A 27760-nucleotide genomic window follows, 5' to 3' on the forward strand; every position below is an offset into this window, starting at 1 on the left:
TAAATTTAGAATATATGGTGCACAGTTCAAGGAAGTCAACCGCTTGCTACACCTCCATCTTCCGAAACCCCCTATATAGTTCTTTTAAGTTTGAGCCTCAGAGCAAAACTCTCACAGAAAAACATAAAGCCCAAGAGCCAGGAGGAGATTTGGAAAGGGAAACCATTGCAACATGTTTGACCTTCCATCAGGTAAAATCATCTTAAAGGCAAAATGATACTATAGGGTATTTGGTGCTGGTCCTTAAGGTCTCTGAATAGGGTGTGTAGCATTGGTTGGGCTGAAAATGGCATATTTGCTGTTGTATGAGCCCTAATGCAAGCCTTGCTAAAAGCCGTAGAATGAAACGACTGGTTTTCTTCCTTTTATGGTATGATCAGGAATATTTAGATGAGCTGTGTGTTGATTGGTTGGTTTACCACGAGCAAAGCTACCGAGCAAAGACGCATCATAGCAACAAGCACTCACTCTCTGAAACATCGAAATTGTTGATATGGTAGGGTGACCAGACGTTGTCTTTTTCCTGGACATGTCCTACTTTTCATACCTAAAAGAATGTCCAGGGGGAATTTCAAAGTTTTCCGGATACTACAGTGCAGGACGTAGTCAAAACATGCCAGCGCTCGCGGGGGACGGACCAACCGAACCTGACCCCATGACGGTAGACTGGACACCGGCGGCCCCATGCTTGAAGCACAGTAAGGCAGGCAGGGGGAAGCATACCGTCACCGGGTCAGGTTCGGTCGCGCCGTCCCCGGCTGGCTCCCTGTCCACATCCGCCGGGGTTTCTGGACCAGCCCCGGAGCTGATGGCTGGGTTCGAGTGCCCGGTCGAGTCCAGTCAGCGGCAGCCACCCCAGTACTCCCCCCTCACCCCCCCCTTTCAGAAACCCAAATCTGGTCACCCTAGATATGCTATTATTGCTATCTACAGCTTAGCAACAGAATAATAATTACAGCTTCGGTTGTGCCGTAAGCCCCTCGTTTCGGTAGAGGAATTTTACTAAATCCTGCTTTGAACTGTCCAAGATTTTGAAAGCTGTCTTCGGTAAAATGTTTAAAGCAATTGAACAGCTAAGCACCAAACTTTGAAGGTCTGATAGACTAAAAATACTCCATGCCTGTTGAGTCTTCGGATCCTTGAGAAGACTGCGACAATGTTCCCCTTTCTCCGTGCCACCTGAAACACTGCATTTACGCCCGTGGTTCTGGCTCATTTTCAACAGAGAAACTGCCTCCTTTGTAATTCTTGTAGAAGAAAACCCAACTGTAGGCTAAACAGCTAAATCCCAGAGTTTATGTCAACTCTGGGCTTCGTTTGAATTCTCCCCTTTTATGGAGGAAGTTTACAATTGTGAGAGTTATTCATCTATCACAATGAAAATTCGGTTTTGTATTCTATGACCCCTTTAAAGCTTTTCTTTATTGAAGATTATAAATCATTCTGCCTACTGGAAAGCATGGAAGTGGGTTTGGTCTCAAACTTAAGAGTGATTACAAGTCATGAGCTAAAGAGTTTTAGTGATGTTTGTTTACTGGAAATAACTTAAAAAAAAACTAAAGCCGAATTTGCCCTCTGGCAAGTTTTTTAATTTATGTTATTTTTCTTATGGGGTTGGGGGGTGCTGACTGCCTTTAAGCATTTCTCTGCAATAGAAGAAGAATAGAAGAATACAAAAAGGTACATAAGTCAAAGCACAGAAATTGAGACGGATGTGCTTCACAGGAGCTTCAAATAATGGCCAACAGTGAAATAATAAAATATAAATGCAACAACAAACAAAAGAATTTCTTCTGCCAGAGGTCATTTTCCACTCTTTGAACAACCTCCATTCACATCGATTCCCTGCAGATCTCATTAAGCTGAATCTAAAAAAAACAGACAAAATTGCTTGAAAACATTTTTAGGAGAGGGTAAAGGAGTGTTAATAGAAAAATTGAGGTTAGCACATGAGGTTCAATTAAGATACTGACAAGTCCCTCTAAATACACTGTAAACCCAAACAGTACTACTAACTTAAAGTTATTAAGGGTAGATAACTCAAAATCAAGTTTTCTGTAAAAATAACTATTAATTAATGAGTTTTCTGACTGAATAATGTTCTTTTAATTTGAAGTAGATTAATACTTTTGAGTTGATGGCTGTCATTCAATGAAATATTTTAAGTAAATGCGGAACGCTGCGTGCTTTGGGCACGTTCTTAAAAAAAAAAACAAAAAAAAAATCGGGTGCCTTCTCGAGGCTGGACTTGGCAGAGACAGACGAGTAAAGGTGACTAACAGTATTAAAACTGTGCTTCAGTTTTATGTATAACCATTGCACAGAAAAGAATAGTTTATATTGTGTTTTTTGACCACAGCGGTTAAAGTGAGTTTGGGGCACTCGGCACCTTCGCAAGCTAGCAACGTTAGCTCTGTGTTACTGTACACCTGCTACAGACCACTAGCATCCACTCGTCAGCTGCATCGTTCTGAGTCTGGGGCTTCTCCTAAAGCTCGGAGATCTTCTGTGGTGAGTATACTGTAAATGTTTCTTAATTGTTGATTGTCTGTTGAAAGATTCAGGTATGTTATTAAGAGAAAGAATATTATTGTACAAGTTAACTTGTCACGTATGCAGGTCTGCCCATATATGTATATTTTTATAGTTCACAAAATAAAAATAATTTTAACTCAATTTAAATCCTTTTAACTAAAATTAAGAAATCATTTCAGTTAACTGAAACTAAATAAAAACTAAGCTTTATGAATTAAACAAACACTCACTTAAACTTTGTTGAATATTTCAAAATCTAACCAAATAAAATGGAGATAAACCAGTTTGAATGATGGCCAAAAAATATAAATATGTACATTGAATTTAGTTTGTAAGAGGTTATTATGTGTAAATTAAACATGAAAATTTTTCACAGGGAGCTGCTGTAGGCCATATCATCATTCCCACAGACGTGATGAAAGCATTTCATCTGGTAAGTCAATTTTTCTTACTTTTGTTTTTTTTACTTAAAAAGTAAACATGGATCACAATGTTTAACAAATTGAAATAATTAAATAAATTTTCTATTTCTCTTATCAGCTCATTTCATCCAGGGTGGAAACCAATTATTGAGCAACTCCCCCAATATCTAAGGTATCTTTATATATTTATATATTTCTTAAAGCTGCATTATTAATTACATTAAAAATAGCAAATGTAAGTCTATTTATACTGAACAGAATTAACATGTTTGGCCTTGTTAACGTATTGAGTATTTTACATCATTAGTCAGTATTTAATTAATTGTTCCTTTTGTAAAACAGGTCTCTCATTCTCTACTATTTTTACTGAAGTTGATATTTAATAGATGTGAAATAATTGAGTCCAGCTGTAAACTTTAAATGGGTTGTAAAAAGGTAATATTAATAGTTGGGATTCTCCAAACTGTTACAGAGGATTTGCTTGGATTTGAGTTATAATAGTTATTACTTTTATTTCATTTGTAACCTCTAGATCAGCACCTACTTTATTATGCTTACCTAAACACTTACTCATTAAAGAAATATTTTATTCAATTGCAGGCCGAACATGGACTGGAGATGCAAACTATGTTCTACGTCCCTGGATACCTCGGCAAAGTTATTTACACATTATCGTTTGCAACATAGTCAGTATTCAAGAGTCAGCCCACTGCCGTGCCTCTACAGCAATTGCATTTAATACAGTTAAAACCCATCTTTCACATTGTCATACTGGCACAGGCAGACTTGATGCAACTGATGGAGCACAAGGACCACATTTATGTTTCACCTGTCCCTTGTGTGACTTTAAGAAGCCTTTTTCTAAGTCAAGATTATTTGGACACTTGAGATGTCATTTAAGAAATCACGAGATGGTTATTTGGCCTTTCAAAAACGTCACCATTGATGCACTGTTTGTGACTAATTTTAGTTGAATAATTGGTTGTGTTAGCTTTGATTCTGTCGCAATGTCTTTTTATTCATAGCTTTTATAATTTGTTGTTTAATTTGTGTTTTTCTTTTTTTTTTTTTTGTAACAAGACGGATGAGCTTTCTTTTAAAATTACCAAGGTCTTTCTGTTAAATAACGTTTGAGTGACCTGCATCACTGTTAAGCCTTTTTTTTCTGGCTAAACTGGTTTATCGAAACTATTCCCAATGTTTTATTAAAGGTTTTTTTAAAACTTAAATAAAAAAACGTGAACTAAAAAAGAGATTTGATGTCTGTTTCTGTTTTTAGACATTAGGAAATAAAATTAAACATATATTGTGAGCAAAAGCACTATAATATTTTACATATATATATTTGAGTAAAGTGAAGGTATATTTTTTAAGTTTAGTCAAACTCAAAAAAGTTATTTCTATTACACAAAAACTAAATAATGTAAAGAAAGCTTTTGAGTAAACTGAAGTTATATTTTTTAAGTTCAGTCAAACTCATAATATTTATTTCCTCTAATTAAAAACATTCACGTAATCAGTTACGACAAAGATTTTGAGTATTTTCAACTTATTCGGGTTTACAGTGTAGAAGCAAATTGAGCAAAATTCAAGAGATTTGATAAGGCAAAACCTCTAAACTCAATATGCCGTCATTTTTAAAATTCCAGAAGAAAATTTTGGAAAAAATTAATGATCAAACAATCTTCTCCTGCACAAGAACCAACTGTATATTACCGGAAGCTCAAAGGGTGTGTTCTGTCCCCAATTCTTCTCTCTACGTTTACAACAGAGAGAGCCTCATCTGTACAATTTTAAAACTCCCAAAGTTTGCAGATTACTCCATGCTTGGTTGCTCCACTGGTGCAATTAGAACCACCTGGAGCTTGGCACACTTGCAGAAAACACCCCTCAAACACTCTCCCCTCATCATCGTCCTAGACTACAATGTCTTGAAGGGATCAATTTTGGTCTCTATCATTTCTCCAGATGTGCGGTGCCCTCCTCACATAAAGACACTGTTCAAAAGAAGGGCCAGCAAAGAGTGTGCTTCCTGTGGCAACTCACTGTGTAGTGTTGCTGGTCCGCAAAACAAGACAGGTGAAAACTTCACATTAATTTAAGGTCAGCAGAAAAGGTAATTAAGGTTGACTTCCCTTCCATCATGACTTAAAATATCTAGGAACAGGAAAAGGATTTCTATCATCTCACATCCTTTTTAGAAACTCTTTTGACCAACTGTCAGAGTTGGTGGTTGTTAAGGTGGACCCAAATGCAGAGTAGAAGAGGCAGGGAGGATTACTTACAACATTTTATGAAGAAGTAAAAATATAAAATCCATAGTCCAGAACTGATTGACTAAACTGAAGAACCCCCCCAAAAATAGGAGACACTAGGGAGGAATAAAACTAAAGTATGAGAAGGATCCAGCAATGAGGAACTGAACAGGATGTGAATATATGGGGAACAGAACAACGGGAGTACTAATTAGCTGATAGGGAGCAGGTGTAGACAGTAACTAGACGGAGAGGACAGGAAAGGACACTAGGGGGGAACAACAGGATATAAAAGTTACAAAGACAGAACTTAAATAAGGATAAAGGGTAGTGATGGGTTAATGAGGCATCTTGATGCGTTTTGACTCATTGCCAAACTGTATTGATCCTGCGTCGATACTGTCTCACAGAATACTGGCACCTGCTGGACATTTAAAGACACTACAGGCAGCTTATTTAACAGACTAAACTGAATGGATTTGATGACCTAGTACAACGATATAATAAAAATTATTGTAGGTTATATTGTATTATTTCATATCTATATTTAAATTGAAATGATCTTTGATATTTTCAGATGCAGCCAATAAATAATGTAAATGTATATCATAACGTTAAAATTTAGGGGAAAATGTTAATGAAAATGCTTGTGGACTAGGGTTTTTCAATCCTATCTTTAAAACATTTCAGTCAATTTGAAATTAACTTTATTTCAGATCACTTGAGTGATAACTGACAGGAAAAGGATGACACAGCAAGAAAATTTAAATAAAAACGGTGTAACATTCCTATAGCAGATGCATCATGTGACAGATACGTTTTTAACCACAGTTTAATGTGTTAGTAAATTAGAAATAACTACTGTGTTGGTCACATGACTTTCTTGAAATGGTACATGCATGAGACAGTGATCTGCTTTATGGGCACCACGCATGCACCGATGCATTTGTGTTGCTGGACCCTTCACTACTAAAGGGGAACAAAACTAATGAATACAAAATAAGAAATGACCAAGGGAAAACCAGAGGATAAGAGAAGGGACTGGAGATACAGGTGAAACCATAGAAAATAAAACAATAGGAGAAAGAATAAAAAAAACTAGATCAAGGAATAAAGGAATAAACCAAAATGTTGAAGAAAAGAGATAACAGGAAGAGCAAAACAAAGAATGCGAAAACAATCTCAATCTAGACAGCACAGAACAACACAAAGCAAACTTGCAAACCCCAAAAAATAAAAACTTAAACAGAAACAAAATGTAAGATCATAAGACTTTCACCATTATGTGCATTATTTGGAAAAACATGCTGCAACAAAGAAGCTGACTTTTTCCAGGCTATCCTTTTAATAAGGACAATTACATTAGCACGAGTGAACAGCTGCTGTGGTGTGGGAACAAAATCATTTTATTTGCAATACCAAAACCTTTTTTTCCACCTCCATATTATAAAAAATGGTACAAACACATGTACATATTGCTTCTTATATTTATTTATTGCTTGGCTAATAAAACTTCTGCTCTCCTCTTTATTTCTATCTTTTTGTTACAATCTTGGGTTCAATAACGTGGCTGAAACCAGCTTTTGATGAAGGAAATAAGGATTTAGAGTCAGATAAACGTTAAAGACACAGAAAAAGAGTTAACAAATGTTTTGTAGAGGGCATTTATTAACAATGGAGAAGAAATAGTTCTGAAAATGGCCAAAAATAAGAGCAAAGCAAACAATGAAAAAAAGAAATTGGAGAGAATAAAACTATGGTTAAGACAAAGTACGAAGGAAGAAATGATGTTTGAGTTTAAAAAATGTATTTTGGTTCTTATGTCTAGCTTCTATTCATTGCCTTTTGGTGCCAAAACCTAAATAATTAGGTGAACTGTAGGCCAAAGGGGGAATGACATGCTGCAATTACATAAGGAAAAAAAAAAAAGTATTGAAACATGATAAAGTGTTGGAGCATATATGGAAGAAAAAAAACAACTGATCCATCAAAATGTGATTCAATTTGTTTCATTTTGTCTATAGCCCAAATCTACCTGGGCAGACACAAAGAAAGGGATGCATTCAATAAAATCTTCAAAATTTATTGGCTAAACCATAACCAAGAAAAGGAAAACAGCATAATAGCAGTACATAATAAAATAAAACAAACAAAAAAAAAAATGGTCACATCATGGGCCCTGTACCACACTAATGAGCTAAAGTAACCTGCAGTTTGGCTTCAGGAAAAAAAGAGAAAAGCAAACAGTTTGCTGTTGTAAACACATTGTACAAATTAATTTCAGGCAGTTAAAATACAAAAATAATTATTTACATAGCTGTAAGTAAAACATGCTGCCATAATATAGGATCACTTCCCTTAACAAAAACAATTAACTGTAATGACAATGCAAATATAAATTTTTTCTTTTCTAAACAACCAAACCTGAAAAACCCAATAACCATCCAGGAACCATTGATTCTCAAATATTAAGGCCTTTGTCTATATTCACAGAATCTTTCTTTCAATCTACTGCTAGATGAAACAATATCTAGTCTATTCTTCACTATTTTAACCAGAATACCTGCATAAAACATCTGGTCTAACAAACTTTAAGCTCAGCTTTTGACAGAGCAACAGAGAATAGAGATCCTCGCTGATCGGGACACTGAGATAGCAGACCTGCTGCTCTAAATAGTGGTGACAAGCACAATAACCTGAGCAGAAGGAACGTAGAATCAATGAGAAACACAAATCAGCAGCTGAATCATATGTGATGAAGCACAAACTATAGTGCTGGGGTCACCAAGGCGGTGACTGCAGGCACCAAGGGGCCCTCAATGACCACATGAGGGTCCTCAGCATCTTCTGAAAACAGAACAACTCAGTGGACCAAGTTTAACCTCTTAAAACCCACCAGGTTGCCAGTGACCCGGTGGGTCTCAAGAATGTCTTTATTATAGGGGTGGAACGGTTCACAAAATCCACGGTTCGGTTCTGTCAGGGTTAGTTGAGGTTTGAGGACCCAAACGCAGAGGCAGAGAGGCTGAGGAGATTTCTGGGAGTTTTAATGGGGCAAAAACAGTAAACAAAGTAAGGAATCCAAAAATCCAACTAATAATGAAAAGCAAACCAGAACTAAGGAGACATCTGGGGAAAACCAAACACGAGGAGCCAGGGAGAGACGAGGAACATAGACCACAGCATGGGAAGACAGCTTAGACAAGGAACCAACAAAGAGTGAGAGCAGAGGGAGAGCATATATAGCAGAGAGAGACAAAGGGAGGGCTAACGAGCTGACAAGGAGCAGGTGTGAGAGGAGGCAATGAGGGAGCCAAGGGGAAAGGAACACACACAAGAGGGCAACAGAGGACAACTGAAAAACATGCAAACTAACATAAATCTAGAAATTACAACAAAACTGGAATTAAACCAATAAAACTAGAAAACAAGGAGCAAAGTAAAGAACGACAGAACCAAGACCATGACAGGTTAACGGTTTCGTGGTCACGGTTTTCGGTTCGGTATATGTTGATTGTTACACCGAAATCCCATTATAAATTCATGAAATTGATGAAAAAATCCCAAAAAATTAATAAATTGTAATTATTTTTAATGATCCGGGGAAACCCTGGATCATTTCCGCATGTTTTTCTGCTTTGAATTTAATCATCTCGCGCATGCTCTCTACGATCTCCAAGGAACTCAGAGCGGAGCGGACGGGAGCCACAGTGGAGGCTGTAGGCTTTGCTTTGTGCAGGCGGTCTGGAACGCAGCGGGGCGGAGCGCTGACGGAGTATTTGGGATTTCGGGGTCAGCATGACATGTTGGTCGTGTTGCTATTAGCATAAACAAAACGTGTTGCACAATGCTTGCACATTGTTGCACTTTTATCCACAACTTTCTTTCCGCCGTCATCGTAGGTCGCTCTAAATGCAAAGTGGTCCCATACAGCAGACCTATAAAGTGCTGCTGGTGCGTCTTCCAACTCCTGTTCTTTCCCACTCGCCATACCCACACAATTCTCCACAACAACAGTTTTTTCTGCTACACCCGGCTACGCTGCTTCACTTCTTCTTCTTCTTGTTTACTACTGGTGGTTGGCTTTGGTCGCAGTACCGCCACCTTCTGCTCTGGAGTGTAAACGCTTTGTCTATGAGAAAAAGGAGCAGCGCATGAACCGAACGCAACACAGGCGAATCGAACCGAGACAGTCGAACTGAACGGTTCAGACGGTTTTCATAAACTGTTCCATCCCTACTTTATTAATATTCATAAATCATTTATAAATAATTTCATCATTTGAATCATATAGAGCATTTAAGCACTAATAGAGATTTAAAAACGACAATATCCATCCATTTTCAGTCACCCTTATCCCAAGCGGGGTAGCAAGGGGTGCGGGTGTATCTCCAGCTGTCAATGGTCGAGAGGAGGGGTACACCTTAGACAGGTGGCCAGTCAATCTCAGCAAAATGACAACATGTAAAAGAAAATTAAAAGAATCATTAACAATATGTTTATTTATATTTAAGAAATTGAAGTGAACTCAGACCTCTCCAGGTCATAGGTCAATATTGGTAGCCCTTCCTAGTACACATGAAGTAGCTCTAAGACTTAAAAAGGTTGGTGAGCCCTGTAATATGGGCCTAAATCACCCAGAGAGGGTGGAGCTCCTCTGGAGGCTCCAGTTCAGAGGAAACCATGTATAACAGCCTCTCCCAACCAGTGCGAGAGGCAGTGAAGAGACTGAGACCGTCTGCTGGTTAACCCTCTAATGCACAAACAGGGAGTCATGCAGTGCAGCCATATAAACCATGTAACATGCGAGAGCACAGTACACACCGTATAGAGGAGATGAGGTGTGGCTTCCTCATCGTTATGAGGAGGAGGAGGAGAGAAGCCAATCAGTTATGACTCTCCACTTCAATGAGCTTGAAAATGCTTTAAGTTGTTGAAATTGTAGATGCTGCACAGCTGAGCTGCTGCAGCCCATGCAGTATTCCTATACAGGAACATTGTGAGAAAGGAACAGCAGAGATATTTGCTGCTCCTGTGTTCATTAGCATAGAGCAGATTTACAATTTTGCTTTGATAAGCTAGTAAAATGTAGTTAAATATATTTTTAAGCGAGAAAGTACACATCAAAACATTGTTTCTTCAGTCACTCGATCCTGCCTTAAAATATTATTTTGCTGTTGGAGCAGTTCAGATCTCCACAGTGCGCTGTCACTGGGAATTCCACGCAGCAGCTCGGGTTTTTCTTCAACTATGTGGTATGTGGTACAAACTGAAGGCACCAGAATAATAAAAGTGTACATATTTTGCCATCAGGTTTTGACGTTTAGAGTTAATTTAGGCGTTAATAAACTGTTTTAAGCGCCCACGAATCAGGTCGCCGAGGTCTCCGCCTCTGGCTGCCACCCAATACCCTTTGCACCGGTCCCTCATGGTTCCCCCTGCAGGTGGTGGGCCCACTGGGGGATGGCCTCGCGTCGCTCCTTCGGGCTGGGCCCGGCCGGGTCCCGCGAGGGAGAACCGGACCACCAGGCGCTCACAGACGAACCCCAACCCCAGGCCTGGCTCCAGGGTGGGGTCCCGGCTCCGCCGTACCGTGCGATAGAGTCGAGTTTTACCAACCCGCACCCGCCCGAACCCGTTAGGATGACTACCGAACCCGACCCGTCACCCGCGGATATCTTTAATTCAAATCCGAACCCGACCCGTTAATATTTAACCCGCAACCCGACCCGTTAAAAAATTAAGTGATAGGCTATAGTTATGGCTTGCCATATATAGTACGCTGCGCTGCAGAACAGCGCCATTAACACTGCAGCAGACGTGTATGAACTGACTGTGGCCTTTTTGGAGGAAAGTCCCCACACTGCCAGCAGGGCTTTAAGCTACAACAAGGGTGACCCTAGACAGTGCCTGATTAATATAACATTTCTGATGTCCATAACAATAGACACGCTTAAAAAAAAAAAAAAAAATCACCAACTACCCGCCCGCACTAAAAAAATATCCGCCCGACCCGTTTATTTTTATTTATGTATACCCGTCGGGTACCCGACCCGTTGCAGGACTCTACCGTGCGACGTCACATGCCTTGCTTTGGTCCTCGTCATAAGGGTTTTTGAACCGCTCTTCGTCTGACCTGTCACCCAGAGCCTGTTTGCCTTGGGAGACCCTACCAGGGGCATTTAGCCCCCGACAACATAGCCTCTGAGATCACCCAGGCACTTAAGGTGGCGGTTCCAGGAGGGGTCTCTCAGCTAGCCTGGGAGCGCCTAGGGCTTCCCCCAACAGAGCTGGAGGAGGTGTCTGCAGAGAGGGAAGTCTGGGAGTCTCTCCTTAGTCTGCTGCCCCCGCGACCTGGTTCCGGATAAAGCGGCAGACGACGAGTACGAGTACGAGTAAACTGTTTTATTGAAGTGATCATAGCGCTCTGCATCAGCAGTGCTGTGTCTGACTCCCTGCCAGCTCCCAGATCAGCTTCTCCGATTGGTTGATGTGGCACACTGAGCAGCAAAAGTTACATTTTTCTAACTACAGCATCTGCTGCTGTGAAGAGCGTCACGTGCCTCAGATGCTTAATTACTCTTGAGGTGCTGCTTCAGATGTGTCACGACGCACTGCTGCAGTATGTCTAGAGCGTGCTGCTCTAGACACACTATATTATATAATGATGATGCTCAGGAGCAGGGGAGGATCTAGGATCCTAGGAGATCAGAGGCTTAGCCCCGAGGGTGAAGATGAGAGAGTAGACTTTCTTCTAAATCCCGTTCTAATGTAAAATATGACAGATTACTGGATTAAAGAAATTTCTACTATACTACATGCTATCACACATAACAATTCCCCCTCGATTACATGGGAAGAAATGAATTCACCTGCAAGCCTTTAACTGTGTTTATCCCTCTCTTCATCAACAGAAAACTCTGTGGATTTGGTCATTATTTGCCAAAGTTATCAGAGGGAAATAATATATTTTAGCCGTCTGATAGAATCCGTTTCCCCATAACATGGGAAAAAAAATAAACAAATCCAGTGAAACTGTCATTATTTTTCATATATCATGTTTAAAACATTTATTATTTTATATTTTTAAATCCAAAATAGTTGTTGGATTACCTTTATTTAATGTATTTTAATTCTCAATTCCAAATGTCTGCAATAGCATTGCTCCAGACATTTGGAATTAAGAAACATCTTCAAACTTGGAAAACAATGTCCAGTGGTTTTGGTTTGAACTTTTTTTTTTTTTGAATATTTATGAATTGTTAGATAAACATTTAAACAGAAAATATATTTCATAAAGATAATCAAAGGGGGAACGGATTCTATCAGGGGGCTAAAATATACGATTCCCCCCTCATAACTTTGGCAAATAATTATCAAATGTCACTAAATCCAGAGGATTTGTTGTTGATGAAGAGGAATAAACACAGTTAAAAATGTGCAGGTAAATTAATTTCTTCCCATGTTACGGAGGAGGAACAGATTATTTCAGGCAGCTGAAACATCAAGTCTCTCCTCCTCCCATATCTTTGGGAAGTAAAAAGCATCTGTTTCCAGATTCTCAAAAATTGTTTGTGTGATATCATGTAGTATACTAGGAATGTCCTTAATCCAGTAATCTGTCATATTTTACATTAGAACGGGATAAATCAGAAAGTCTACACTCTCATCTTTTCAGGAATATTTGTGTCCTGCTATCAGCCAGTTTCCATCCTCTGATATCAGCAATGAAAAATGATTAATACTCACTACTTGTTGGAAAACTGTTTGGTGACTGACTTTTATTTCTGTCAGGTTTAAGTGACAGAAGTTGGAAAAAGACGATTTTCTTGGCGTTTAAAATAACACAAAATAGCTTTAAAGCACCTCGTCTATTTATTTATTTTACAATTTTGTAAACAACAGCTGCTGATTAAACTGGATGTTGCAACCGTGACATGATTATAGCTGATTTTAGCGAGAAATCGATCAGACGCGTCGTGAAAATGGTCCCATCCGCCATGTCCGCCTCTCTGGCTTCAATGCGATTCCCGAAATAAGGGGAACAGAATTTCATACACCACCGGGACAAACAACGTCTGGAAGTCAGTCAGAGCTTCACATCCCTGGAACATCAGTCTGTTTAGCAACAGCCATTGGTGAGAACTTCTTCTTCTGCACGGGAATGCTATGGGCTGCTTTCCTTCCTTTGCTGCCACCATCTGGTGAAATCCAGTACTGCACATTTTACTCAGATCAGCTCAGAAGCGAGATCCGGGGCTCTAGGGGAAACATCCGGGGCTGCAGCCCAAGTAGCCGCCCCCTAGATCCGCCACTGGTCAGGAGCCCTAGTGGGGCCAGTGTATAGAAGTCTTGCTTCTGTCTGTGAGCCCCAAAGCAGCTGTGGCTACAATGCAGCTCGACACCCTCAGTGTCTGCATAAAAGGATGAATTACTGAATGTAGTGTAAAGCACTTTGATCAAGTTGAACAAAGTGCTGCAAAAGTAAAGTTAATTTACCATGTTATACCTAATGCTCCTTACATGTTAAATTCAGATTTACTCTTCCTAATACTAAGAAACCAAATGTACCTGAAGAATAGTGGGTCGGAGGAATAAGGTAGATGGCTTTTCAAAAATATGTACATTTGAAAACTAAGATTTCAGTTGTTGGAAGGAATGTAAGAAAGGCAAATATTCCCTTGAAGTAGTACAGCAGGAATAATGGAGCATCTGCACCAAGTCTTTGCAGAAAGTCAGTTAAGAATATGTCCAAGCTTCTAAAAGTACTTTAAATATGAAATTATTACATACTGTTCAAAAAATGAAAAGTTTTAATTAAGAGTCATTTTCATTTGAATGTGCTTTACTGGAGGCATCCATGTTTGTCAAAGAACACTACTGCCACCTACTGGTGTGTGACGTCACGGTGCGGTATCGGCTGTTGATCAAGTCCCAGTGCTGTATCTGGTGTTTGTCACAACGCGCTATTATCCAAGTCGTCTTGAAAACATTCTTCTTCCAAATGTTGGCTACATATTACCTGTTTTTTTTCTGGCTAGAATTTCGATGGCAAATCCTCCCTCTTCAAGTTGGCAATCCAACGACGAACCCGTCCGTGGAGGATCAGGAATTGAAAAGGTGAAAAAACTATTTTTTTGCACTTTTACCCGATGTATTACGTACAAGATCAAACTGCCATGCATGTGGGAATTGTCAGTTTCACTTTAGCTCTGGTGAATTTCAATGGTGAAGTCCTCTGGAAATCTTCAATAATTGTTGTTGATTGCAGATGTGTCTAGTACAGAGATGGCAAAAGTACTCACTTTCCGTACTTGAGTAAAAGTACAGATACTTGTCTTAAAAAATACTCTGGTAAAAGTGGAAGTACTGATTAAACTTCTTTACTCAAGTAAAAGTAACAAAGTACAGGCTTGTAAATTTACTTAAAGTATAAAAGTAAAAGTAGAAACCACTTTTTTCATGCCGTTACCTGCATTTTAAATGGATGTCTGCCAATAGGACTAGATCTCTGTTGTGTTCATTTTAAATCATCTCATCGTCCATACTACTATGCTAACGCCACCGCCACCAAGCTGCAATGATTTGACGCGAATGAATACCGCCGAATCTGTTGATTCATCTTGGAGTACTTCGTTACTTCCGATCTCTGGTCTAGTAGTTCCCATTGATTTTTCTAGTAAAGCGGGGAGAATGGCGCTAGGCTTACCGCACCGTGACGTCACTGCCGGAAGATGCCAGGAGAGAGGGGTTACTATATTTGGGCAAAAATGGCCGCTCCCAGACTCAGTGATTGCGTTGAAAATTAATTGATTTGATTTTTTTGCTAATTAACGCTAAATTCATTAAATCACCGCAAACATATTAGCTTTAGGTATAAATAATGATCCATCAATTATTCCTTGCTGAATGGACTTTTCCTTTTAAAGTAGGGGACATCATAAAGGATTGTTTAGCTAAGATCCTTTGAATTATTAGAGCAAAACAAATAGAAAGTGTTGTGATTTTATATTATATGCCAATCCGGGTTGGATGCCATATTTGTGTTGTGAATAACTGTAATATCCGTTATTATTGCGTTAAACAACAATGGGATCTTTCTGCTGTTAATCCTAGACTATGCATGTATGTGTGTATATACAATCATTCTGCAGCTTTTCACTTGGTGGACTGCCAGTTTGTAAGTGAAGCACTGAAGGACAAGAGAGGACAGAGGCTGAGGCAAAGTAGCACTGAGGCAACAAGGTAAAAGAAATGTGACCGAAAAAGGGGAAATGTTGAGATGGATCAGAAAAAAGACAGATGGAAAATTACAATTTATATGGAAAAATACCTCTTTAACATTTAAAGATTACTGAAAATTACTGTATGAAGTTTAAATCACTTTCCATGGAAGGCTTGTTAGCAATTGCTTAGAAGTTTTACAAAATAGCCTAAATAATCATTTGGGATCCAGAAAAAATTGTAAAAGAACCAAAAATCGTTTAAGGTCCACTGAGTAGGAGGGCTGAGGGATGACGATACAGGTAAACTTCGGACTGATAACATGGTCCTTTCTAATATTGACTGCAGATCAATTACCACGAGGTGGCACCTGCAAAAGACGGGATTAAAAAACTAAAGATGCTTTCAAAAACAATAACTCATCAAAGTCAAAAAGGTATTATTCTCTGTTTAGAAAAAAAACTTTTATCTGAATGATACTGATTCCAAGATAGTTCCCATTATAAGGAGATGATGATTTTCCTATTTGGTTGTGAAGGAGGCTTCGTCGTGGGAATATTGACATTCAGATGAATGACGGAGCTTCAGGTGGAACAAGGCAGTGGGCCCTTTAAAGGTTTCGCAGCAGCCATTCTTTACCTAACAGCTGTTCTCGACGTGTTTCTATGGGAAACACCAACAAATACTGAAACAATCACTAATATGGTGGGAGCCACCCCACAACCCAAATACAACCAGGTTTTACTTTTGTTATCTTATCCTTGTTTTACAGTAATTGTTAAAACATGTTTCCATATTTTGGCCATGATATCAAACAGCAGAAAATAAGATTGAAAAAAAAAATGTAAAAACTTAGAAATTCAGATTTTTATTAAGATTGTCTGCATTTCTGTATGTCCATAATAACCCACTTTCCTCCTCTCCATTGTTTGGCTTTATTCTAGACTAATATGCTCAACTTTGTATTAAATTAACTCAGCGTAATTTAATTTTGAAAATGATATTGAATCTTTATTCTGGAAAAGATAAATTTAACATGGAGGGCAGGCCCAACTGGCATGTTAACACTCTGCAGAAACTGTATGTTTGTGTTTTGGAAAGGGGTTTTTGTGCTGTCAATCCAAAACCTCCTGAGACTCAAGGTTTCTCTTGAGTCAGAATATGTCAGTGTACATGACTGGCTTCCACATCTTTCTTTTCTGTGAACCTAAGCCCCCCTACCACCACCACAAACACACACAGCCGCAGGAGTTCAGTGAGGTAGGAAGGTACTGACACTATGGGAATACAAGGAGCAGACAGTAATTAGGATCCAGTCTACTGTACCATGGATACACACACACACACACACACACTCACACCGATTTATTCTGGGGGCACACACAACTTAATTAGGTAGGGGCACTAATGCCCCAGTGGTGAACCGAACAAGCACCTGAATACCTGCGCTGGGATTGCCTGAAGACTATAATACGAGGGAAAGGGGTGTGAACACACACACATGCACGGTAATTAAGTGGCAGCCTACTGGGCGTAAAGGGAACAAGGCGTAGAAGGCCACAGTGGGAGTGTACTTGAACCAGCAGTAGTTAGGATTAACATGAGTCCACCTGGCTGTGCTGAGCACGACTACCTGCTTTTCAACACATTTTTCTTCCCTTTCAAAGTGTTCTTTTCTTGAAAGCAGGTCATTAACAGCATCTGACCTTTGTTTGTTATTAAAGCATACTTTCCTGAATAAAAAAAAAAAAACTTGTATTGAATGTGTTGAATGTGACTGGATGAACAATCAAAATCCTTTTAATACTGATTAACTCATTATGACTGACTCAAAAATTCCCCTATAGTCTCTAAATATGTATTATTGCACTATATTTATTTTTGTTAGATGTTCATCATAGACAAGGATACTCATATTATAAAAACGATAAATCTGACTGATTTGCTTCTCTCATAACTACTACTGTTTGATTAATGAGCTTGGATATATCATACATAATGTATAAAGTGCTAAAAAGCATTTAGCATAAGGGTTTGAGCCGCAGTATCACAGGCCTGTAAAAGTCATGTGAAAATACTATGATGTTTTATGTGTTTTCTTAAAACAAAGAAGCTCCTCCATTATGATATTATGTCTCATTTTTTTAATTTTCAGGTTGTTTTCCTGATTTAAGTCCTTTTGTAAATGTTTAGGGATGCACTGCAAAAATTTAAAGGAAAAGAATTCAAACTTCTGAAAGTACTTTAAATATGAAATTATTACATACTGTTCAATAAATGATAAGAGTCTGTAAGAGTAATTTATATTTGAATGGGCTTTACTGGAAACATCCATGTTTGTCAAAGAACACTACTGCCACCTACTGGTTTGTGACGTCACAGTGCGGTATCGTCTGTTGATCAAGTCCCAGTGCTGTATCTGGTGTTTGTCACAACGCGCTATTATCCAAGTCATCTTGAAAACATTCTTCTTCCAAATGTTGGCTACATATTACATGTTTTTTCTCTGGCCAGAAGTTCGATGGCAAATCCTCCCTCTTGAAGTTGGCAATCCAACGACGAACCCGTCCGTCAAGGATCAGGAATCGAAAGGTGAAATAACTGTTTTTTTTTCCGCTTTTACCCGATGTATTCCAACATCCAGCTGTCATGCACCTCTGGAACTCTTCAATAATTGTTGATTGCAGATGCAGTACCTTCTTGCTGACCACTGACCAGACTTTTCCTTTAACTTTATATATATATATATATATATATATATATATATATATATATATATATATATATATATATATATTCCACCCCAAATCCAGCACTCTGAGACTGTACACCAAGCGTAGCGAGGGAGGCCGAGGGCTAGTGAGTGTCAAGACCACTGTCCAGGATGAAACAACTAAGATCCAGGAGTACATCAGAAAGATGGCCCCCAAAGACAAATGGCTCGGTGAGTACCTCGGGCAGGAGAAAACCGAAAGTGAGGACAAGAAAGAGGAAGGAGAACCATCATGGAGGGACAAGCCGCTGCACAGCGTATACCACAGACAAATAGAAGAAGTGGCTGATATAAAAAAATCCTACCAGTGGCTGGAAAAGGCTGGACTGAAGGACAGCACAGAGGCACTAATCATGGCAGCACAAGAACAGGCACTCAGTACAAGATCAATAGAGGCCGGGGTCTACCACACCAGGCAGGACCCCCGATGCAGACTGTGCAAAGATGCCTCTGAAACAATACAACACATAACAGCGGGGTGTAAAATGCAGGCAGGAAGTGCATACATGGAACGCCACAACCAGGTAGCTGTCATAGTGTACAGGAACATCTGCCATGAGTATGGGCTGGAAGTCCCAAGGTCAAAATGGAAGACACCTCCTAAGGTAGTTGAGAATGACCGAGCTAAGATGCTATGGGACTTCAAGATCCAGACTGAAAAACAGGTGATGGCTAACCAACCAGACATCGTGTTGATCAGCAGTGTAGAGCAGCAGTGGTGCCAGTGGTAATTGGAGCACTGGGGGCTGTGACCCCCAAACTGGGAGAGTGGCTACAGCAGATTCCAGGTAAAACATCAGAGGTCTCTGTCCAGAAGAGCGCAGTCCTAGGAACAGCTAAGATACTGCGCAGAACCCTCAAACTCCCAGGCCTCTGGTAGAGGACCCGAGCTTGAGGATGACACATACCACCCCATGAGGGGTGAGAAAACAGTTTTATATATATATATATATATATATATATATATATATATATATATATATATATATATATATATATATATATATATATATATATATATTTTTTTTTTTTTTTTTTTTTTTTTAAGACGTTTTCCTTGATTCAAGGAGGTAAATAAGTCCACTTACTAATTGAATAAGAAGATATTTTAACTGTATAAAAAAGGGATGTTCTGATCTTATATTAATAGTGGATTTTATTTGCTGGCATCTAAAATCTCTGATATTTACATGCTCAAAACTTTAAAAATGTTTACAAGGATCAGTTGCTCTTGAAACTGTTGTTGGTGACTTTTGTTCCCCTTTTAGTTATAATGGAGCCTAGGCGGAAGTTCAACTGAAGAAACTCATTGCTTTCCTTCATCCACCTGCGACGCAGCCAATCAGCTTTGAACCACAACCCACGAAACCAATCAGCATCCAAAGTTCATCTTAAAAGACCTCCGATACGCATCTGTCTGCTCCTGTGCGCAGACGGTGGATGCGATGTGACTTAATTCAGATGACATCGTTTCGACTCGAAGTGAGCTTCGGATCCTCCACTCTGGCTGCTGCTCGGATCTTATCCTCTGAGACACCTGTTGATCCATGCAATGCTGCAGAGATTGGCGGCTCCGCCACGCCCTGTTCACCCGTCTCCAAACATTTCTGTGTTTCAGCCATCAGCAGTCAGCTGGCTCGCTCTGCGTTCTACTAGCTGACACTGATTCTCTTCAGGTGAGACGTATCGCTTGTAGGCTCTAGTGTTTCCTCATTCATACCTTCAGTTCTTTGCTCTATTAAAAATATTGCACGCACTTGCTTCTCCAGCTCACAGCTTTTCAGCGTTAATTAACATCAGTCCTCTGATCTTTGCCTTTCAGGTCCCTGGCTGTTTTTTTGATAGAATTTTCTCTGTCAATCATGTCATGGCAATTTAATCAGCGGATTGAGCGCTGCTTTGATGGATAAATCACATAGTTCCTGCCTTTATTTCAGTCTGTTTTGATTTCACTTCATGCTTTGTCACAGATTTCAATTTCTTTCCATCTAGCATCCCGGCGGGCGCTCCATGGCTCGCATACCCATTGCGGCCGAAGCATCCCACTTTTATCCATTGCCGCGGCACTTCATGGCACCCTTTTCCCATCACAGCCAGTGCATTACAGCACCCAGCTCTTTGCCTCAGGCACATCGTGCTATTAACCTATCTCAGCAGCGCTTATGGCGCTCTCTTTTCATCGCAGCAGGTGCATTACAGCCCCTCAGCTCATTGCTCCAGGGGCATTGCACCCAAACCCATTCATGTGTTCATATCACAGGCGCTTCGCTTCTAACCCCTTAGCACATCATGGCCTACGTATCTCAATTGAATCATCTCGCTTAACCATAGCGGCTTGCTTGTTTCATCTTTGGTCATTGCGGCTTGTTGGTTAGCCTAGATCATCGCATCCCCATCTCATTTTCTCAACTCATCGTGGCTCACGTATCATGTCCCCAGCTCATTGCTGCACGGGCGTGTATTCTCGGGTCGCACCCTTAGCTCATCGCTACGTAGAGCTCATCTGTGGTTGTGGTGGGCCAGAACCCTCAGCCACAGCATATCATTGCTGTTATCACCACAGTCATCACTGCATCATTATTTTAAAGCATCATTGTCTCCTTGCTCGGTCAGCAATTTTGCCATTACACATCATCCCAGCTTTGCTATTCAATTTCCAGGCTGCTTGATCCGGCTATTGTATTTCCTTCCTCCTCGTCCAGGTTCACTGTTTAAGGGCTGCCTTCTGACTTTTCATTTGGTCTAGACTGCTTCTTCATTGGTTCGGCAATCTTTCTACAATCTTATCATTCTGTCTGCAGCCATGCTTCAATTTTGAGGTTTACCCATTAGCTGTAGCTTGCGTCATCAGGCCATTCATGCAGAATGGAGCAGCCACAACAGCCGTCTGTGGCGTCTCCTTGACTTTCTCAGCAAAGGGGCTGATGGTCTTCAGCCTATGCCTTGAATATCTGCCCTGAGCACGCATTCATCCATCCAAAGTGTTCAACATTCTCTCAGCCTTTAAGGGTAAGTTAACTACAAATACTGGTGGTCCTTTCAAAACTCATTCATATCCTTCATCAGATCCAAATGTTTGATTATTTCAGTTGTGTTTAATACCCATTCTCATCACTCATCTCTCTCCTGTAATTCGTCATACCAGATGGTTTTATACCAGGCTCCCTTCTATCATTCATCCTATCATTCATCCCCTCATTCGTCCCATCACCATTCACCTAACCTCACCTCACCATCACTTCACACACTTTTGGTAGGCCTTTGCGGCAACTGGCCCTCTGTTGGTAGGCCTTTGCAGCAACTAGCCCTCTTTTGGTAGGCCTTCGAGGCAACTAGCCCTCTTTTGGTAGGCCTTCGCGGCAACTGGCCCTCTGTTGGTAGGCCTTCGCGGCAACTGGCCCTCTGTTGATAGGCCTTTGCAGCATCTAGCCCTCTTTTGGTAGGCCTTCGAGGCAACTAGCCCTCTTTTGGTAGGCCTTTGCAGCAACTGGCCCTATTTAGGTAGGCCTTCGCAGCCTCATTGACTCCACCTGCTGTTCTACTTTTCTTAGCTTTCAATTCAGTCTCTGCCTTCTGAGCATGCCGTCGTATCGGCCTCAACCTCAGCAATTTTTTGTAGGGAAACAGCCCTATTCTTTGCTCCTGTTCATGCATATCTATCAAAACTAAGTGCTATGTCTCCTGCCGAGCTCTGAGCGGCAAAGATAAAATAATTGTATCAATAAATTTCTCCCAATTATCTTTTCTCTTGGTGTGAGTTTTTCAGATTGAAATGCAGCCTAGGTGGACATAGCCAATCAGCTTTGAACCACACCTCCGCACTGTCTGCTCCTGTGCACAGGCAGTGGATGCGCTGTGTGACTGCATTCAGATGACACCGTTTCAACCCACCTCCAGCCCCTCCTCCAACATCGTAGCTAAAGCTTCATCAGAGTGTCATTCCTCCCGGACTCTTACTGCGTTCCCTGTCTCATCTCAACCGCTCCGGCAGAAGACCGCCATGTTGACTTCATCTATCTCCACTCCACCACCAGCTTCAGGCCTGGGGTTGGGAATCAGCCCTATTCTTTACTCCTGTTCATGCATATCTATCAAACTTAAGTGCTCTGATTTCTGCCGAGGTCTGAGCCCCAAAGACAAAGTAATTGTATCAATAAATTTCTCCTAATTGTCTTTTCTCTTCGTGTGAGTTTTTCAGATTGAAGTACTTGACTAAGCCCTTTATAACTATTTACAGTATTTAATAAGTAATAAAAGCTGGTTTGGTTCGGGCTAATATCGTATCGGGTCAATGTTGGTATCAGCCAATTGTCAAAGCTGCGATATCGGTATCATATCAGAAAAGAAAAAAAGTTTCATCAGGACACCCCTAGTGTAAAAATACCAATTCCATTGGCAGATAATCTTATTTATGTACTTAAATTAAGCTCAAATACACTCATTTTGAGAAATGTTTACTTATTTATAGCTCAGATTTTGGAGTGTAGCTCGAAAGAGTCCTATACAAAAGTTATGAGTCACTTCAGGACTGAGAAATTTTTTGATCTTGAATTGCTTTAGGGTGTCCTAGTTGATCAATAAAAACACTTGTACAATGTGATTTGTATGCTTTTTGTTCTGTTTTGTGTTTTGTCTTAAGCTAATGATGAGTTAACAAAAAGTACAAATGTCTTAGAAACAAATTGTTCCTGGTATATTTCTCTACTGCTCCTTTATTTTCTGTCTGTAAAATGATAGGATCAGTATTTTTTCTGTTAACTTTTTTCATGGCTGTAACATTTTGATTAATCAATAGAGTATCCTAAATATGGGAACATAGACACAAACCACTTCAATCATCAGGGAGACATTTGAACGAAATTAAATATTGAACAAAAATTTCTTTGAATACAGAATAGCAAACACTGAGATATTACCAAACACAATACAAGTTTAAATACATTTGGTGCACAGGTGCTATGAACTGAGATTAGCAATACAGCCATTCATTTTGCTGTTTGGGATGCTAGCTGTCGAAATTAGCAACCAAATTATTTTTAAATCATTTTTGTTAAAAACCAGAACTGTCTAATATCTGTAAAAAAAATATTTGCTGTTTTTCTCCATATGTCCGACCCATGATCCTCTAAATTGTGATTTTGTTTAGATCCCGAGTATTGGGTCATTTTAGCCCATCAAAACAATAAAAAGGATAAAATTCTGACCGTGCCATGTAGAAGAAATGAGGAGAACAGGCATACTCTTATTCTGTCAAGCTTTTTTCTGCTGTTAATTTATCTGGGCTTTAACACAAGGCGCAGTGAGCTACAGGAGTTGAAAGCGAACCTGTTAGTCATTAATTTAACAGACTCAGAGGTGAACAAGGCCACATGTCTTCATTATCCTCTGTCACACTGTCACCACATATAATAACTGGGCTGTTTGACTTAGTATGGGTGTTGGTCTTTCTGATATTCAGTCTTTTTGATGGAGGCATACTTTTATCTCATGCTATGTAGTAATGAGGTGAATAGTATGGTTCCTGGGGTGAAGAATAGGAGACTTGATTTAATTGGTTGATGTGACAACTCTATGTGAGTAGTGCTTGTTTTTGTTGATTTTATATGTTGGGAATGAGAATAATGAGCACACCAAAAGAGTAAAAAGCTTTTAGGGTAAAATTGCTGGTATATGAACCATTTAGTGGTTTCCTAGAAAATAGGGCCTACATACAGGTGCTGGTCATAAAATTAGAATATCATGAAAAAGTAGATTGATTTCAGTAATTCCATTTAAAAAGTGAAACTTGTATATTATATTCATACATTACATACAAACTCATATATTTCAGATGTTTATTTTGTTTAATTTTGATGATTACAAATGACAACAAATGAAAATCTCAAATTCATCATATCAGAAAATTAGAATATTACTGAAGACCAATAAAAACAAAGGATTTATAGAAATGTTGGCCAACTGAAAAGTATGAACATGAAAAGTATGAGCATGTACAGCACTCAGTATTTAGTTGGGCCTCCTTTGGCCTGTATTACTGCAGCAATGCGGCGTGGCATGGAGTCGATCAGTCTGTGGCACTGCTCAGGTGTTATGATAGCCCAGGTTGCTCTAATAGTGGCTTTTAGCTCTTCTGAATTGTTGGGTCTGGTGTATTGCATCTTCTTCTTCACAATACCCCATAGATTTTCTATGGGGTTAAGGTCAGGAGAGTTTGCTGGCCAATTAAGAACAGGGATACCATGGTCCTTCAACCAGGTACTGGTAGCTTTGGCACTGTGTGCAGGTGCCAAGTCCTGTTGGAAAATGAAATCTGCATCTCCAAAAAGTTGGTCAGCTGCAGGAAGCATGAAGTGCTCTAAAACTTCCTGGTATGTGGCTGCGTTGACCCTGGACCTCAGAAAACACAATGGACCAACACCAGCAGATGACATGGCACCCCAAACCATCACTGACTGTGGAAACTTTACACTGGACTTCAAGCAACGTGGATGAAGTGCCGCTCTTCTTTTCCTCCAGACTCTGGGACCCTGATTTCCAAAGGAAATGCAAAATTTACTTTCATCAGAGAACATGACTTTGGACCACTCACCAGCAGTCCAGTCCTGTTTCTCTTTAGCCCAGGCAAGACGCTTCTGATGCTGTCTGTGGTTCAAGAGTGGCTTGACACAAGGAATGCGACAGCAGAAACCCATGTCTTTCATACGTCTGTGTGTGGTGGTTCTTGAAGCACTCACTCCAGCTGCAGTCCACTCTGTGAATCTCCCCCACATTTTTGAATGGGTTTTGTTTCACAATCCTCTCCAGGGTGCGGTTATCTCTCTTGCTTGTACACTTTTTTCGACCACATCTTTTCCTTCCCTTCGCCTCTCTATTAATGTGCTTGGACACTGAGCTCTGTGAACAGCCAGCCTCTTTAGCGATGACCTTTTGTGTCTTGCCCTCCTTGTGCAAGGTGTCGATGGTCGTCTTTTGGACAACTGTCAAGTCAGCAGTCTTCCCCATGATTGTGTAGCCTATAGAACTAGACTGAAAGACCATTTAAAGGCTTTTGCAGGTGGTTTGAGTTAATTAGCTGATTAGAGTGTGGCACCAGGGGCCATCAATTTTGAACCTTTTCACAATATTCTAATTTTCTGATATGATGAATTTGAGATTTTCATTTGTTGTCATTTGTAATCATCAAAATTAAACAAAATAAACATCTGAAATATATGAGTTTGTATGTAATGTGTGAATATAATATACAAGTTTCACTTTTTAAATGGAATTACTGAAATCAATCTACTTTTTCATGATATTCTAATTTTATGACCAGCACCTGTATGCAAAGAATCCTAACACTAAAAGTACCTCATAGGGGCGTTATTTTAAGAAAAAAAAGGGTTTTCTGGAATATTAATATCAATATTGATTTCAGTTTTATTTTTCAGGAATTTCACATTTATCAGATAAAAAACATAATAAATAAGAAACTTAAGCCTTATGAATGGGTCCTGTCTTTCTAGTGAGGTTACTGTTACGGTTTATTCAATGATGATTATAAAATTAATGTGTGCTTATAAAACATTTGTGCGAGGGGATGCTCCACTCCTGTCTCATGATTCAGTCAGGAGACCATCCTGCCTTGTCATTCTGATGGAGCCTTCTGTCTTCATGAACTGATCAATTGTTCTGTCAGAACAATACTCTGTTTGTAACCATGCGTCATGTTCTGTTAATAAAACGCTCTGCAGAGGAGGTCCAGTGAGAGACAGTGTGTTTGAGTCTGGGGTTCAACTGTCTCTCCTTCTGCAGAAATTGTATCCATTATGGGGTATTTCAGTTCTTCTTTTGCAAAAACCTACATTTTATGAACCCAACAGTTACATTAAGAAATGTATTAAAAAAAATAGGAAAAAATAATTAGAGTTGAAAAATTGTAAAAACTATTAGTTGGGCTCTAAAGCAAACGGAAGTGAGAAAAAGACCAAACCAAATGGCATTACTTTCAAATTAGACTCGGGGTCTGAGGCTAGAAGTTAAAGGAAACTTCTGTATAAACAGATGTATCATTCACTTAGCTCAAGCTTAGTGGAAGCTTTGAGCATGTATGGCCCATTTTTAATGTGGAAACAGAAGGTAGTTGCTCTTTCTCTGGCTAGAGGCGTGAGCTGCTGAGACTGATCACCTGTCAGTCACAATTAGGACTAAGTTGGAAGGAAACTGCACTTTTGCTCCTTTTAAGAAAAAATGATTTTGACGCCTATCAAGCATTCTTTGTCAATTCTGTTGTCTTGCAACAGAGCAGCTGTTTGGGCTACTCAATAAAGCTTGGAACTCAATGCTGATTCTGACATTTTGAATAGAAAAAGCTTCCTGGATGGGAAGCGAAACGTCTTCAAACTTGGAAAACAATTCCAGTGCTAGGATGCAAATCAAATAGCCACCCCTTGCACATCTGGATTGGTGGAGCCTTTTGTGCATGGGCTCTGTGGTTGGTTGTTTGTATCATAATGGAAGTGCTTATGTTACTTCTTTGTAATGAGTTCCATGATTGCTTATAAATGCTTGGAAGCTGAAACTGCAATCTCCCCCTTCTGCAGGTAGCCTCGTGAGACCATCCTGATCTCGCGAGCTTACAAGATTTCACTCGCTAATCAGTCTGGAGACTCTCCGTTGAAGAAAATTTGGAGCCGTTCACAAAACGAACGTCCAATTAGCGTTGGCTTTGAGGCGGGTTGAGGTGTGACGCAACGAGAAGCGCGACAGTTCAGTCTAAAGAACATGGCGGCTTCAGTCGATGAAACTAGCCTTAGCGTGGCTATCGAGCAAGTTTTATCGGAATTACAGAGTATTTCTTCACTGAAAGAAGAGCAAAACACTGCTCTGGAGGCTTTTCTCAGAGGAAAAGATGTTTTTGCTCTTCTCCCGACTGGTTTTGGCAAGAGTTTGATCTATCAATTGGCTCCTCTTCGTCGTCGCTCTGTTAGTACGTCATATGCTTCGTTGATCTGATTGGTTTATTTGGCCCGTCTATCACCAACATAGGCCAATCAGCTAACCAGTATTTTCGCCCCTTCCCACAATTACTTCAACGGATGGTTTCCAGATGGATATGCGGAGCAAATCCATCTGGCGGAGTCAGGTTACTCTGCAGGTAAAGGACCAGAATGTAGATATGCTATTTAGGTGTTTTATCTGTGTTTCCTCTCCTTCATTCTTGTCAATGTGTTGAAACAATTAAAAAAACTTTACACTAAAATTGATTGAATTTTTTTTTTGAGAAATAGCAAGGTAAGTAAGCCGAATGCATCATCTTTGTGATTTTTTACTTGCACAAGTCTATATTCGAAAAGGAAGCACACCGATGTATACGGAGTTGTCAAATTCTTTTCTTGATTTAGAAAATAATCAAACAAAGGGCTTGATGATCTGTGATATTCTGTCTTATTATTTAATTGTGAATAAGGTCAGATGTTTAATAATTTTTACTGTGCGGGTCAAGAACCCTTTTTTATTAACTTTTCATCATGAAGTATTGGTGATTGGCAAAAGCAATATAAAATTATTCT

The 27760-nt window shown here is 39.8% G+C and overlaps 1 protein-coding gene and 1 long non-coding RNA gene across 2 annotated transcripts in view; one reads left to right on the top strand and one right to left on the bottom strand.

Annotated features, from left to right (window-relative positions):
- Nucleotides 1-27760, bottom strand: part of LOC119797819 (neuronal PAS domain-containing protein 3) — a 464035-nt gene that overhangs the window by 242355 nt on the left and 193920 nt on the right.
- Nucleotides 2929-3688, top strand: LOC119797820. The gene is made up of 3 exons (XR_005282629.1): nucleotides 2929-2968; nucleotides 3076-3129; nucleotides 3558-3688. It is a non-coding gene; the product is annotated as an uncharacterized LOC119797820 (long non-coding RNA).

The sequence above is a fragment of the Cyprinodon tularosa genome, unplaced genomic scaffold (assembly GCF_016077235.1).
Source record: "Cyprinodon tularosa strain WSP-4 unplaced genomic scaffold, ASM1607723v1 ctg6, whole genome shotgun sequence".
Classification (NCBI taxonomy): domain Eukaryota; kingdom Metazoa; phylum Chordata; class Actinopteri; order Cyprinodontiformes; family Cyprinodontidae; genus Cyprinodon; species Cyprinodon tularosa.